This window comes from Pleurodeles waltl, chromosome 2_1 (genome assembly GCF_031143425.1).
Source record: "Pleurodeles waltl isolate 20211129_DDA chromosome 2_1, aPleWal1.hap1.20221129, whole genome shotgun sequence".
NCBI classification, from domain to species: domain Eukaryota; kingdom Metazoa; phylum Chordata; class Amphibia; order Caudata; family Salamandridae; genus Pleurodeles; species Pleurodeles waltl.
In genome coordinates this window covers 206,756,533-206,771,849 of record NC_090438.1, presented here as the reverse complement: position 1 = coordinate 206,771,849, position 15,317 = coordinate 206,756,533, and positions in this window count along the sequence as shown.

The following is a 15,317-nucleotide window of genomic DNA, read 5'->3' as shown; positions in this document are numbered from 1 at the left end:
GCACCTCAGGGGGTGGGAGGGTGGAGTGGGTAGAGGTTTCATCTCATTGTGAGGGGGCTCCTTGCCCACTGGTTCTGGAGGGGGCTTCCTGCCCACTGGTCTTGCGTGCCCACTGGTTCTGGAGGGGGCTGCCTGCCCACTGGCTCTAGGGGGGCCTGTCTGGGCACTGGTTCTGGAGGGGCTGCCTGCCCACAGGTTCTGGAGGGGGCTTCCTGCCTACTGGTTCTGGAGGGGGCTGTCTGCCCACTGGCTCTAGAGGGGGTTTCCTGCCCACTGGTTCAGGAGGGGGCTGCCTGCCCACTGGTTATTGATGGTGCCCCTTGGCCTCTGATTCCGATGCTGCTCCTTGGCCTCTGGTACTGGATGCTGTTCCTTGGCCACAATTGTGAGTGGGGGCTCATTGGCCATGGTTTGAGGGAGGCCTCCTTGTCCAGGGATGTTGTTGGGGACTCCTTGTCCAGAGATTTTGTTGGGGCCTTCTTGTCCAGGGATTTTGTTGGGACCTCCTTGTCCAGGGATTTTGTTGGGGCCTCCTTGGCCTTTGATATCTGAGGGGCCTCCTTGACCTTAGATTTCTGGGGGGCCTTCTTGGGCTGGGATTTCAGAGGGCCTCCTTGGCCAGGGATTTCATTGGGGCCTCCTTGGCCAGGGATTTGTGTGGGGCCTCCTTGGGTAGAGATTTTGTTGGGTCCTCCTTGGCCTTGGATTTCTGTAGAGCCTCCTTGTCCTGGGATTTGGGTAGGGCCTCCTTGACCCTAGGTTTTGGACGTGGCCCCATGGTCTTGCCAGTCTGTTTGGGAGGAGGCTGCACTTTAGCCCTCCGTTTTGGGCGGGGGGAGTGTCCTTGGTGTGGGGGAGCCTGCTTCTCACTCAAGTGCCCCTTAATGGCAGCTGGAGACTTTGGGGGAGGAGCTGTATCAGACTGAGTGTCTGAAGTACTGAGCTGGGATGGTGTGACCTTCCTCTTATGGGCAGGATGTGGGGATGGGAAGGAAGAGGTCAAGACGGGCAAGGAAAAGCTTCTTAGGGACAATGGGGCAGTATGTGGTAGGAGGGATGGGTGTGGCGGTAGAGGGAGTGATTGTAGGAGGAGGAGGTGTGCTGTACTTGGGCGCAGGTGCATGGACAGTGTGTGTGTGTGTGAGGTGGATGACTGTTGGGAGTCTGAGTGCGAGTGTGTATGTGTCACTGGAAGGGGGGCAGACAGGGTGGTGGAGGACAAACATGACATGTGTATGGATGTTGTGGTGGTTTCTGCAAGTGAGGTGGGGTGCTGCATGAGGTGGTGGTGACTGTGCATGAGATGTGTTGGGTGCATGTCTGCGGGTCTGCTGTTGTAGTGACTGTGGACAAGGCTGTGGAGGTGGCCGGTTCAGGGACCGTTGATGCCTTGCATGCAGGTGTGAGTGCAGATGTAACTGTGAGGTGGGAGGAGGAGGGGGGGACAGTGGAGGTAGTGGATGATGTTGTGTGTGCATCTGGGTGTTGGCTGTGTGAGTGCTTGTGGACTGAAGTGTGCTGCTTGTGTTTGTCTGTGCGAGTTGTGTGTTGTTTTGGGTGCATGCTTGTCAGAATGTGTGCCTGGGATGGGTTGGGGTGAGGAAATTGTGACTGGGTAGTGGTACTTGGAGGGTAGACGGATGAAACAGGGACACTGGCTGCCGTCAGTGAAGAAGCCAGAGCCTGAAACGATCTCTCTAAGGCTGCCAACCCACTGTGGATGCCCTCCAGAAAGCTATTGCATTGCTGCATCTGGGATGCCAGCCCCTGGATGGCATTCACTCTGGTTGACTACCCTAACGAGATGGATCTCAGGAGGTCAATAGCCTCTGGGCCTGAGGTGCCTGGGGCGACAGTGATGCCCACTGTCCTGGGTGAGCAGGCACGGGCAACTCGGTGGGGGCTACTGGGAGGGCGGAGCTGGTACGGGGTGGCGGTAAAACCTGGTCCCAGAGTGGTCCGCCACCACCAGGATGAATCAGAGTCAGTGGTTTCACCTCCTGTCCCGGCCATGGTGCTCCCCTCGCCCTCCATCCCACTGGTCCTACTAAGCTGGAGGTGATGTGCATGCAGTGGGTATGGCATGCAGGGCTTGGCATTTAAGTTTGTTAATTGTGGTGGTGCACTGTGTGGGATTGAGTGGACTGATGGGTGTCAGGGTGAGGGGTAGTGGTAGCATGCATGTATGGGGGTGAAAGGTAGTACATTTTGACTCACCAGTGACCAGTCCTCCGGCAACTCCAGTGAGTCCCTCAGGATTGCCAAGACTTGCTCTTCCCATGCAGTCAGCTGTGGTGGAGGAGGAGGGGACCCACCATCAGTCCTCTGGATGGCGAGCTGGTGCCTTGCTGCTATGGAACGCACCATTCCTCGTAGGTCATTCCACCTCTTCCTTATGTTGTCCTTTATTCATTGATGCTGTCCCACGGCGTTCACCCTGTCCACGATCTATCTTCCTGGCAATGGGTATCTGCTGGATCTGTGCTCCGAACAGCTGTGGTTCTACCCTGACTATTTCCTCAACTATGACCCGCAACTCCACATTAGTGAAACGGGGGTGCTTTTGTGGGGACATGGGTATTGTGTGCTGTGCAGAGAGTGTTGAGTAATGTGGTGGGGTGTGGGGTGTGTGCTGTGTGACAGATGTACGGGTGGTTGTGGTGTATGTGTGAAGTTGTCTCTGTGATTTGAGTAGCTGGCTATTGCGGTCTTTTCGTGTTAGCAAAGGATTGTGGGTGATGTGGATGTGTGTTTTATAGTGCTGTTGATGGGTGTGTGGGGTGTGTGTAATTGTCTCAGGTGTGGGTTTTTTGTTCTGTCAAATGTTGTCTTGTTGTTTGACTTTGGGTGGCCTTATCTGCCATGGCGGTGTTCACGGCCAATGGTTTACCGTCGTTAAATGTCGCTGTGGTGATTGGTGGGTTATTATTTGAAGGGCATAGTATTGGTGGCGTAACGGTATGGGTGGTAGTTCTGACAGTTTATCACGTTCAGTGGGTCTGGCGGATTTGTGGTTGTGGCTGTTTTCTGTCAATTTTGTATGTATGTGTCATAATGTGACAGACAGATGTCTGCCTCCATGGCGGTGTGCTGGTGGAAGTCAGCACGGTGGCATTCGGTATATACCACCAAGGTCATAATGAGGGACTATGTTATTAAGGGAATAAATCCTGTTGGACAGAGTGTTCATGCTGTTGTTGACAACAGCTAAAGCCTTTTCTAAATTTTCTTTGTCTATCTGCCTTAAACGTGCAGCAGCTTCTATTTAACAAAAAATCCTGCAAGTCTATATCTTCAGAAAGAGTGTTTAGATGTTCCTTAACTGCTGCTAGGATGTTAGTCTGCAACCACTGCTGGCACAGTTTACCCACACTGTATGTTGGAATTATATCTGTGTGTTAACCTGAGACAAAGAAAGGGTCTGGCTGGCTAATCTTGAAACCCCCTGAGGAATTCACAAAACATGCCTGACACTCATTTGTGTCCATTGACCATAGTAACCACCTGCTGGGGCTGGAAAGTGAAGAATTATAGGTACCAGCCTGAACCTTTGCATCTAGTTCTTCCTCTGTAACATTCAGGAAGTATTGCCAAGTATTAAACTTTGCCTGTGTGGGGATACAGGGTGCATTTCTTTCTTTCATTTTTGCTAACCCTGGACACAAAGGGCCTCATTATAAACACAGCTGGATTTCATTCCGTGTTCATGCTGGCGGTCTAAACACAGACCGCCAGCCCGTTGAGGACCCCGCTGGCCCAATAAAGAACATTCCACTGGGCCGGCAGGCGGAAACAGTATTTCTGACAGCCGGCCCCGCGGAATACTGGGCCTGGACATTGCCGACGGCTCCATATGGAGTCGTTGTCAATGTCGCAGTGCGGCGGGTGCAGCAGCACCTGTCGCGCATTTCACTGCCATTAAATCGGGCAGTGACAGGCGTGACAGGGCTATGCATGGGGGCCCCTGCACTGCCCATGCCAAGTGCATGGGCAGTACAGGGGCCCCATTCCGTCAGCCTTTTCCTGGCAGGGGAACACTGCCAGGGAAAGGCTGGTGGAAACAGGTTCTTTATCCGACGGGCAGCACTGCTTACAGCATAGCTCTTTCGGATAAGGAACTCTGCCATCGTCAGGCTGCCTGGCGGCGGTAGACTGGCGGTGGCGGAGTTCCACCTGTGGTGGTCACGCCATTAACATTATATGGCAGTCCGGACCGCCATGCCGGTGACAGTAATTTCCGCCACCGCCGGCATGGCGGTCTAGACCGCCAATGTTCATAATGACCCCCAAAGTCTGCTGATTTGTACCATTTAAAAAGATAATTTGCACAGGAATAAGGCACACTGTAATCAAAGCTTCCCTACCCTGTATTTGCCAATCTTGTGTTCTCCATACACTCTTTACATCAATAGTGTTCTTCCAGTATTTGTAACCTTCAACTGCAAGACAGGAAACAAAGGAATCTGAATAAATCACTTTTGTGTCAGTTAGCAAAGTTTCCTAATTTTGGAAGGTGGTAACGTGAAATAATCTGACTCTGGATTTTTTGTGTCATGCCCAGAAAAATAAATGAGTTAATCCCAAAAATGTTTTGGGCTTCCCACACGTGGAGTTGAACAGTGTTGCCACTGTGTGTAGTTGAATACTGATCTATGTCTAGTTGCAGTGTGCAGGTAGTATTGTCCCCAATTGTTATAGCAGAACATTTCCCCATAATTCTTTGTGTTGGTATACACATCATCACTTTCAAATACTGAATAGTCCTTCATTTCAGTTAACATAGAATCAACTGTCCGGACATCCCAATCATCAAATACAACACCAAGTGTAATTACATCAGTCATAGAAATTTTTAAAACATATGGAATCTGAATGACCCTATATACATCAAATGGAACTTTGTCCCACACAGTCCCATCAGGAATTGGTACATTCTGAAATGTTCACAAGGGACATGTCTCTTTGAACTTTATGTGAGGAAAGATAGGGAGTTGAGACTTCATCCACGGGTTCAACAGAGAAGCGTTCAGGAAGATAATGTCCATTTATAAGCAAGACAAAAACAATCACAAAACCAATCCATAGGAAAAATGGAAGGAATGTCAGCAATAACCACAGATAGTTCCATGGATAAATTAAATATTTGTTTTCAAGCCATATACACAGCTTACATGTCTTTGAAACAGTTTCAATAGTAGGAGTGGATGAAGTTGAAGAAAAGTCATCAATATTGATGAAGTAACCAGAAGCAGTCTCTGAAAACACAGGAGCAGGTGCATTACCCGTGGATTTATCCACTTCGTGTGGAGGCTCATAGTAGACAATGTCATCAGTTTGTGTTGTGTTGGAATAGCATACAGCCACATCTTGGACAGGTGTCGTCGCTGAGGTGGTAACTGAAATCAGCAAGAGCTAATTTTCCACCCCCCCCCATGGTCGAGGAGGTACTTGTAGCATCGTTGGACATGCTTGTGTAGTCAGAAGCGTTGTTGTTTCTTCTTTGAAGCTGTATGTCCTGTTGGGTAGTGAGAGGGGACCATGAACTACCCAAGGGACCTCTGGGTCTACTGTGCAAGATCAGCCACACAGTGAAGTTTGATGTTGTCAATGGAGACAAATCTGTTTGCTTTGGAACCAGGCAGCAGTGGTAGAATGACAGTTCTGGTACCTTGTATTCCCAGGGCTGGGACCAGTACTCTGTATGATGGACCGAATTCCTTCTTCACAGTGATCTTTTCATGAACCAGATCCCCAGCTTTAGTAATCCAGCCAGTAGAAGTTGATGGCAAATCCCTTATTCCAAAAGTGGCAGCATTGGTGGATGATTTATCATCACAGAATTGCTGATGCTCCTGTAAGACAGTGAGACGTTCAATTATGTCAAAAGGTGTATCTGCTGCCACCAAAACAGGGCCATCTAGATCTGGGACATACATAGGTATTCCAAAGAGAACCTCATAGGTAGTACTCCCCCCAAAGGACATTCTTGACAGATGATTCAGTGCTATCCGGACACCATATGGGTGTTGAAGCCAACTGTGGCCAGAACCTAATACTCTAGCTGTTAAGCACTGCTTTAGATCACCATTCCTCCTCTACACAATCGAATTACCCTCCGGATGGTAAGGTGAGGAGTAATGGAGTTCAACACCTATCATCCCCATGGTATTCCTGAATTCCTTAGATGCAAAAGCAGGGCCCTGGTCCGAATGGAATGCTGAAACTGCATATGTACCTATAAAGATCAGCAAGTATTTGATAACAGTTCGAGCGTGAGCCGACCTCTGAGGCCATACCCACAGGAATATAGAAAAAGAATCGACAGTGACTAAAATGTATTTTTATGCACCATCAGGTTGTAGGGGACCATGATGGTCCAGGTATATACATTGTAGTAGCCTATTGGGCACTAAGAGCAATGTCTGTGAAGGGTGTTTGATGTTTAAGCCCTTGATCTGCAGGCAAATGTCACAACCAAGGACATATTGCTTGGTCTGCTTGTGTAGACCTGGCCACCAGAAGTGTTTCTGTAAGATTGTGATTGTGGCCACAATACCAGCATGTGCAGAGGCAACACCCTCATGCGCTGCTTTGATCAGATCTAATCTCTGGTCTTGATTGGGGATCACTCGATCTCCAACCCCAGGAACTGTTGCGTAGGCAACGTTCTCTGCACTGATGTGGTATGAGTATTTTTTAGGGTATGCTTTTGGGAGAGACTTCACTTCAGTCGAAGCTTTCACAGCAGCCAAAATTTCATTATCCAATCTCATGTCAGAACGAGTCAGTGCAGCCACAGAAACCATAGCTACTGCAGATTTGGCTGCTTCATCAGCCAAATTATTGCCAGTAACGTGTACTCCTATACGCTGGTGGCCCAATGTATGTAATACATGGACACAAGGTAGCTCACCCTTAAGATCAGCCACCCTCCCCCACAGAGTTCTGTGTTTTATGGTGTTCCCTTTGGAATCTCTGAGCCTGTTCGATTGCCAATGATTAAGATAATCATTGTAGGACTGGACGCAGTAGTATGAGTCACAGACAATCAAAGTCAGTAGTCCTGGCTCTGTGTGTTCTAGCACTAAGATAAGGGCTTTGAGATCAGCCAGCTGAGCTGTGCAGTCCCCTAGGGTCTGCATGTAGGCATTGTGAGGATAGAATACACCATCCTTCATCACTCCGCTCACAGCTGCACAAGCAGCTGATTATTGATGTTTGGTTACTACAGCTGGTTGTGCTGAACCATCAGTGTAAATGACAGCGTGGTATCTGTCAAGTGGCAAAATGTAAGGCGCTGTGGGGTACTCCTGTTCGTATTGGAGAAATTCTTCTGTCTGAAGTTTTGGATCAAAGATGTATTCAACATAGTGGCAGTCAGGTAGAGTGCCCACTGAATGCAGAGTGGATGTAAAACTTTAGCGTTAGGAACGCTTGCTTTAGTGATGGCCTCTAAGGCTGGCACCGGGGTAACAACATTAATGTGTTTACCTTGGGCAAGTGGCCTCTCCTTAATGACAGCCATCTGAACTGGAGATGGAATTTTTCTGTAGGTGCAAAACATTCTGCATTGGAGTATAGATGTGATTTATATGCTATGGGCACCGTGCAACCAGTCTACAAATGATGTCAACATTGAAATGTTACGTCATGAATCAGCATTGAAAAAAGATGTTCTTTCAGTTGATATTGTGGATATGTTTTGAGTTATTGTTGTCTGGAAACCTATTGTTAGCACTGACACATTTGTGGTGCAGGTGTGATAGATGTCATAAACATGTGAGTGGTATGGTATGTGTGTCGTCAGGCATTTGGCATTTGGCTTACATCATGGTGGGTGTACCTGTCATGGTAGCCTCAGATGTGGTTTGTCTCTCTGAATTTTTACCCAAACAGATGTAAGGCTTGTCATGTCTTATGTGTGTTTAGTGATGTTGCCACTCAGTCACTGGGATATTGATGGAACAATTGCATGACATATTGCACTGTATGTCACCTTCAAGCACATGACATGTGTCCATTGTCTTGTGATAGTAGATATACTACCTGTGATTGTGTTTGAGTACATGCTCCGAGCTTATTAGACCCATATATATATCACCATGTTTTCAGGGAGAGAGCATATGCACTTAAGCACTGGTTATCATTGGTAAAGTGCGCAGAGTCCTAAAACCAGCAAAAACAGTGTCCAACAAGTGGAGGGAGGCAGGCAAAAAGTTAGGGGTGACCACCCTAAGGCTGTCAGGTCTAACAAGTATGTTCAACAGAAGGGAGAGCACTGGAATTCTGAGGGGTTAGATTTACTATACCCACTCCAGTCTGTGCAACAGTAGGGAAATCTTTGGGATTCGTGGGATTAAATTTACCATTCCCACTCCAGTCTGTGCAACAGTAGGAAAAGCTTTGGGTTTCGGAGGGGTAAATTTACTATTCCTACTCCAATGCTGCAACAGTAGGGAAAGCATTGGACTTTGGAGGGATTAAAATTACTATTCCCACTCCAGTCTGTGCAACAGTACTGAAAGCGTTAGACTTAAGAGGGGAACACTTTACTATTCCCACTCCAATTGTAGTAACAGTACTATTTCACTTCAGACACATTACATATTTGCATAACCATATTTATTTAGAAAAAAAATAAAACAATAATACTATATGAAAATAAAGAATAGAAAATTAAAAAAGCACTAACCAATTTACAAAACTCATAAACTATGTAATAATTAATTTTCATTTTAAAAATAATGGCTATTTATGTTTTACTTAATTAACTTACCATCCTATCCCTCTATAAGACTAGTAACCCATAACTAAAATAAATGAGTATAACACAATTTACATAGTTGATAATACATTAGATAGCTAATGAACAATTATTAATAATTACTTAACTTCCCACCCAACAACCATACAAACCCACCAGCCCACACCTAAAATACAACTTTTACATAAGATTATTATACAATTGATACAATTATGAATCAAATACATATTCAATTAAACAAAAATAATTATTTATTAAATCTTACTTAATTAACTTCCCATCCTATACCATTATCAGCCCATAACTAAAATATAACTAAAATAATCCTGCCTTTTTCATAATGTACATATTTAATAATCACTGCAAAATGTAATAAATATGAATTTATTAAATATAACATAATTACTTAAATAGTATTGCAAAATATACATAATTAATATCAATCTCATACTTAATTAAGAATTATTCATGAATTAATATTTAATTACTACTTAATTAACTTCCCACCCTACCCCCTAACAATCTACAGAACCTGGTACAACACTATAAATTACTATTCACAATTAAATAAAAAAATGTAAATCACTTTTAATTACAAATTATTGGGCTCATTACAAGTTTGGTGGTCCCAACCCGAGGCTGCCGAACTCGAGGGGAGGACGCCACCGCCATGGTGGTACAGTGATCAGGCGTCCTGGATTTGCTATAGTTTTTAGAGAGAGTCAACTGAAAACAGAGGGAGGCATATTTTTGTGTGTTACACTGCATGGCTAATTAGCAGCTACTATAAGATGCAATTTAAATAAAATGTATCTTACTGGATTTGAAAAATTGCATTTTATTTATTTTTTAGTGCTACCTCTGTAATTCTAGGTTGGTGGAGACTATCATTCTGTGTGTTCGGTTGATATAAAATTGTAGTCTTTCTTTCATTTTTGCTAAATGTCCTAGTCTTTGGGAATAAAATTGTGGCCACTCTACATGGTGGTGGTGCCCTCACCTGCTCTATTACAATGTTACCACTGGACTGACCAGCTGGAACATTGTAATAGAGCATTCCTGCCGGTCAGGCCAGTGGGAACAGTGCAACGAGATAGCACTCTGCTCCTTTAAAGGAGTCGAGTGCTATCTTGTAGCATAGAGGCTGACCAGCACCCTCAGGATGCACACTGTCTGCAAAGCAGACTGTGTGCATTCTGACGGTGCTGGGCCCCTGTGACCCCCAGCACACCCTCACTGCCAGTCTCTCCATGCTGGTGAAACCGACATGAAAAGGCTGGCAGTAAGGGGAGCTGTAATCAGCAAGGTGGTACTGAGTTCAGCGCCACCTTGGATGAGTACAACTCAGACTGCCTTCAACACATTGGGAACCATGTTCCCAGCGGGGATGGCAGTCCCCTGACGGCTCCATCCACCAGGCTTGCAATTTGGTGGTCAGACTGCCCGGAGTCTGGCGTTCCGACAGTCAATGCAAGTGTGGCAGTAATTTTCTGAATTTGGTAAATGTTATTTATCTTTTATAATTTAAAAGATAATTAACATTTACCAAATTCAGAAAATTCTTATATGAACTAAAACACCAGCCCATGCATTGCCATGGTGGTGGCAGTTGTCTGACCTCCATTGGCTTGGCGGTCAGACCACTGTATTACAATGCTGGCATGCCCATTGAGGAAAGATCGCCAGTGTCCCTCCTGCACTGCTTGGCTACCTTGACTGCAGAGGTGAAGAGGCAGGCCAAACAGGCCAACTGAGCCAGTAATCCCACCAGAAACACATTATGATGATGCACACCGCCAACGTGACCATGGCAGTCCAACCACCACGTCCCAGCAGGCAGAAATGGAGAGCATTAAGGAAGCAACTCGCCTGCAGGCAGCGTTACACATCCTGGGCCACCATGGAGCCCATCACACATGTCCTACCACTGCTGCTGCTCATAGATGGAGCCCAAAATTCATGCCGCCGTGGATGCAACTGATGGTAAGAACACACACCTACCTGGGTCATGAGGCTCAACAACAGATCCTCGCGTTGTCATCCACATGATATGTGGCTCACGCTATGGGCACAAAGTACACGTCATTGTGTCCGTTGTCGGAATCATTTGCAAAGTATGACTCCTTCATGGCCTTTAAATGCCCACTTTGGGCAGGTCACTGACACTGCTCTGCCACACTCCACAATAACAAATGCCTGCTCAGCACAGGGACAGTGAAGTGTACAGAACATTGTGTTACACAACAGCAACATGGCATCCACATCATATCTCCCAATTTAACTGACACCCCCACATTGCGCATATGCCATGGACTATTATCAGATTGAAGACACATATGTAGCGATGTGTCACGGAACACAAATTCCCCTCCCATGAAACAGCCCTGCAATGGACCCACAGATCACCCACATTGCAACACAATTGAAGGTCAATGATTTTGTGAGATAAATATCCAAAGCTCACAATGCAAACAATACCTGCACCATAGGGATGGGGGTATCAGGAGCACTCTTGAAAGGATGCTGCTCTGGGATAAATTTCACTTTGTAAATGCCCCTAAAACAACATTTGCACAGGAGCTTGCCCTTCATTTATCTCAGAGACAAACCAAATGTGAGCCAAATGACATGCCCATCTGCATAATGAGTAAGGGCTAGTCAAAGAAGCACATACAGCGGTAACAGCATGGCCATACATCTAGATTAAGTAGTTGCAAGGTACACACATCAAAATGGACAAATGTTAAGTCAAATACAAAATCCATGTGTGGACAAACAGAACTCTAGTTTACACACATGAGACAAATGTATAGATAATATCAGGGGGACAATTCTAACACCATTCATGCTGACATTGGCCAACACAAGATGAAATACTTACCAATGCAAGCATAACACAATGCAATGACATCCCAATTGGATTAACAAACCAATATCCATACAGTGTATATTTACCATTCAGCACTGTCACTGCCCACAAAGTCAGATATTGCAAACAACAGCAAATGGATCAGCAATCAGGATAAAACAAACACAGCTGTAGGCATACAACACAAATTACTCAGGAAGAACATAAAGGTAGAAAAGTAATTGCAGGACAAATGTGTACCCCAAAAAAACAACTTGTGTTTATTAATTTCAAATGCTTAAGAGGAAAGGCTATTGGACAGTCCTCATAAGTTCATGTATGTTACTGTTCCCAACCTTGACTCCAATCACTGCCAGAGAACCTCCATGGGAAATAGGCATCAAGTGGGCAACAGGTACCTCAGGGATCATCCTTGGGTGGGGTGGTGTTGGTTTGAGATGGGAGGGTTTGGGTTTGGGAAGGGAGACTTTTTCTTTGGAGGAGTGGCTTCGTGTTTGGGGGAAGGTATGAGTGCTTGCAGGGGGGCAGGTGTGACGGGGAGGACTTGGATGTGGAAGGATGGATTGTGATGTGGGTGGGGGCCTCTTGGGTTTGGGTGGGGTTTTGGAGATAACAGGGGAAAGGGCAAGGTCAAAAAGGAAACTGTCTTTGGGAAAACAGGTAGGGTCATCTGAAGGGATTGGGGATTTGGAGGTTGAGGGAGTGGTGGGCTTGGCTGTGGGTATAGATGTCGAGTGTATGCACATGTGAGGTATGCTTGCGTTTGGTTGGTATCTGCTGCGTATGTAACTGTGGTCATTTTTGTGTCTCATGGGCTGTGAGGTGGTGGTGCTGGGTGACGTGGGAGTGGCTCTGTGTGTGTCTGTTGGGGTGGTGTCTGTGGGTATGATGGGTGTGGTAGATGGGTCTGTGTTTGTTGGGGTGGTGTCTGCGGCTATGGTTATTGTGATGGATGTGTCTGTGGGTGTTGTGCTGGTGTCTGGGGGTGTGGTGTCTGAGGTGTGTGGGTCTGTGAGTTGTCATCTGTTGTCTGGGTGTATGAGGGGTGTGGTGGATGTATAACTGGGTGTTGTAGTGGTGTCTGTGGGTTTTTTGGATGTGACGTGTGGGTCACTGGGGGTGGTGGGGTGTCTGTTGAAGTGGTCATGGATGTGGTGTCTGTGGGTGAATGTTGAGTGCCAACATGCCAGTGTGGTGTTTGTGTTGATGTGTGCTGCTTGTGTGTGTTGAGGTGGGTGCATGCTGATGTGTCTGTGTGCATTGGACAGATAGGGGAATAGGCAATTTGGATTGGGAGGAGGGAGGTGCTGGGGAAGGATTGTGCGGGTGGATGGCTGCCGTCAGTGAGGAGTATGAGAGACTGGCTCCTTGTTGCAGCACCCCCCACTTTTTGCCTGGTTTCTGAATGCAACTTGGACTGGAGTGCACTAGGATCCTGCTAACCAGGTTCCCAGTGGCCTTTCCCTAAAACATGGTAAAGGTAATTGGATACACCTTTAGTTACCACTATAAGGCCCTAATAAAAGGTACTTAGGTACCCAGGGCATGGGGTACTATGGGGAAGCCCCTGAGGGCAGCAGCAGTGATTGTGCCACCCTCAAGGACTATGCATCTAGATGCACCCAGCACTGCCATAGGAGGGTGAGTGTCCTGGCACAAACCTAAAATACAAACTCAACATGGCATACTCTCTGTGTGCCCTGTCCACCCTACACTGCATATGTTATGGATAAGTCACCCCTCTAACAGGCCTTCCAGCCCTAAGGCAGGGTGCATCATACTATATGTGAGGGCATAGCTGCTTGAGCAATATGCCCCCACTGTGTCCTTGCCAAACCTGGGACATAGTGAGTGAACACAGCAGCCATTTTAATATATGTGCTGGACACTGGTCAATACGAGTTTCCCAGCTACATAATGGCTACTCTGAACCCTGCATTGTTTGGGATCAAACAACTCAGAATAATAAATCCAAACTTGTACCAGTACTGGATTTATTATAAATTGTACCCAGGGGTCACCTTAGACGTGCCCCCTGCAAAAACCAACTATCTTGGCATGGTTGCTGACTGGTTCCAGCAAGCTGCCACATCCAGACAGCCAGTACACAAACATGGGGGGAGAGTCCTGCCTCTCTGGTTTGTGAAACAAAGCCCATCCAGGGTGGAGGAGCTAACTCCCCCAACCTCAGGAATGTGCACTGCCCTGGCAGTGAACTTCAAAGGGCTACCGCCCTTGAAACTTGATTCCCAGGCATGCTGCTAGCAGCAGATGACCTCCCCTTTTGCAAACCCCCACTCTTGGAGGGAGGGAAGGAGGGAAACCACACAAAGGCCCTCATTCCAACCCTGGCGGGCGGCAGTAGCCGCCCGCCAGGCGGGAACCGGCATTTGGCCGCCATGCGGCCAAAATACCGCTTCCCTCATTCCGACATTCCCGCTGGGCCGGCGGGCGCTAACCAAGTTAGCGCCGGCCGGCCCAGCGGGAATGGGGGCCGCAACACAGGAGCCGGCTCTGAATGGAGCCGGCGGTGTTGCGGCGGTGCGACGGGTGCAACGGGAAACAGGCTGGCGGTAAGGGGGTCAGAATCCCCAGGGCAGCGCTGCTTGCAGCGCTGCCCTGGCGGATTCGCCCAGCCGGGGCAAAAACGGCGGGAAACCGCCGGCCCCGGTTTTCTGACCGCGGCTTTACCACCGCGGTCAGAATGGGCTTGGAAGCACCGCCAGCCTGTTAGCGGTGCTTCCGTCATTCGTGGCCCTGGCGGTCTTGGACCGCCAGGGTCAGAATGACCCCCAAAGTGTAGAAGGTGTGGCCTCACCTAGCCTGCACCACCCCTAAGGGGCTTGTAGGCACAGTGGACTGTTCATTTCATTTTTCTCCATCTTGGAATGGAGTAAAATAGCCAATCAGGTTTAGGGAAGTGACCCTTCCCACAGTAAGTGGTCACTGTAGTGGGTGTACCCACCCAAGCGTAAGTGTCCCACTGGACACTACCAGGCTCCCCTAAAACACCAATTAAATTCAGTATTTAGTGGGCTCCCCTAGACCAAGAATTTAGATTTTGAAATGGATAACAAGAATAAAAGAAGACCAGCACCAAAGAAACTGCCGGGACGAGAACTGTGGACCTTCTGCACCAGAAGAGGTGCCAAGACCCATGCTTGCTGCACCAGAGTCCTGACAATCACGACTGCGGAGGAGCTGAACACTGGACCGACCCCAAGAAACCAAGGGGACCTCCAGGCTTCAAGGATCACCCCAGATCTCCCTCCTCAGTGGAGGCACCACTCATGAAAAGCAAGGAAACCGCAAAGGACAGAGAAACCAGTGAGGGTCACTTCAATCAATCACCGATATCTCCGCAACCGGAAGTCACAGCCGGACCCGATTACACACTGATGACATCCCAGAAGTGCCCCCCAACTGTGATACGTTTGGTGGCGCTGCGACCCCCAGTGACTGAGATAGAGCAATACCCTGGGACCTGGTCATCTGACATTGGACCAGGAGACAACCAGCTCTGCCCGAGCTGAAAGAGGATCAGGAGGAATCCCCAGCCCTCAAAGAGACTCACCTCCAGCTCCAATGGACTTCGTTGCACACAGCATCCAAGACCTCCAAAACACCCTGCACCTGGCCGCCCTGGGCCTTGAATTGCAGGATCTGCTGTGTGCCCCTGGTCCC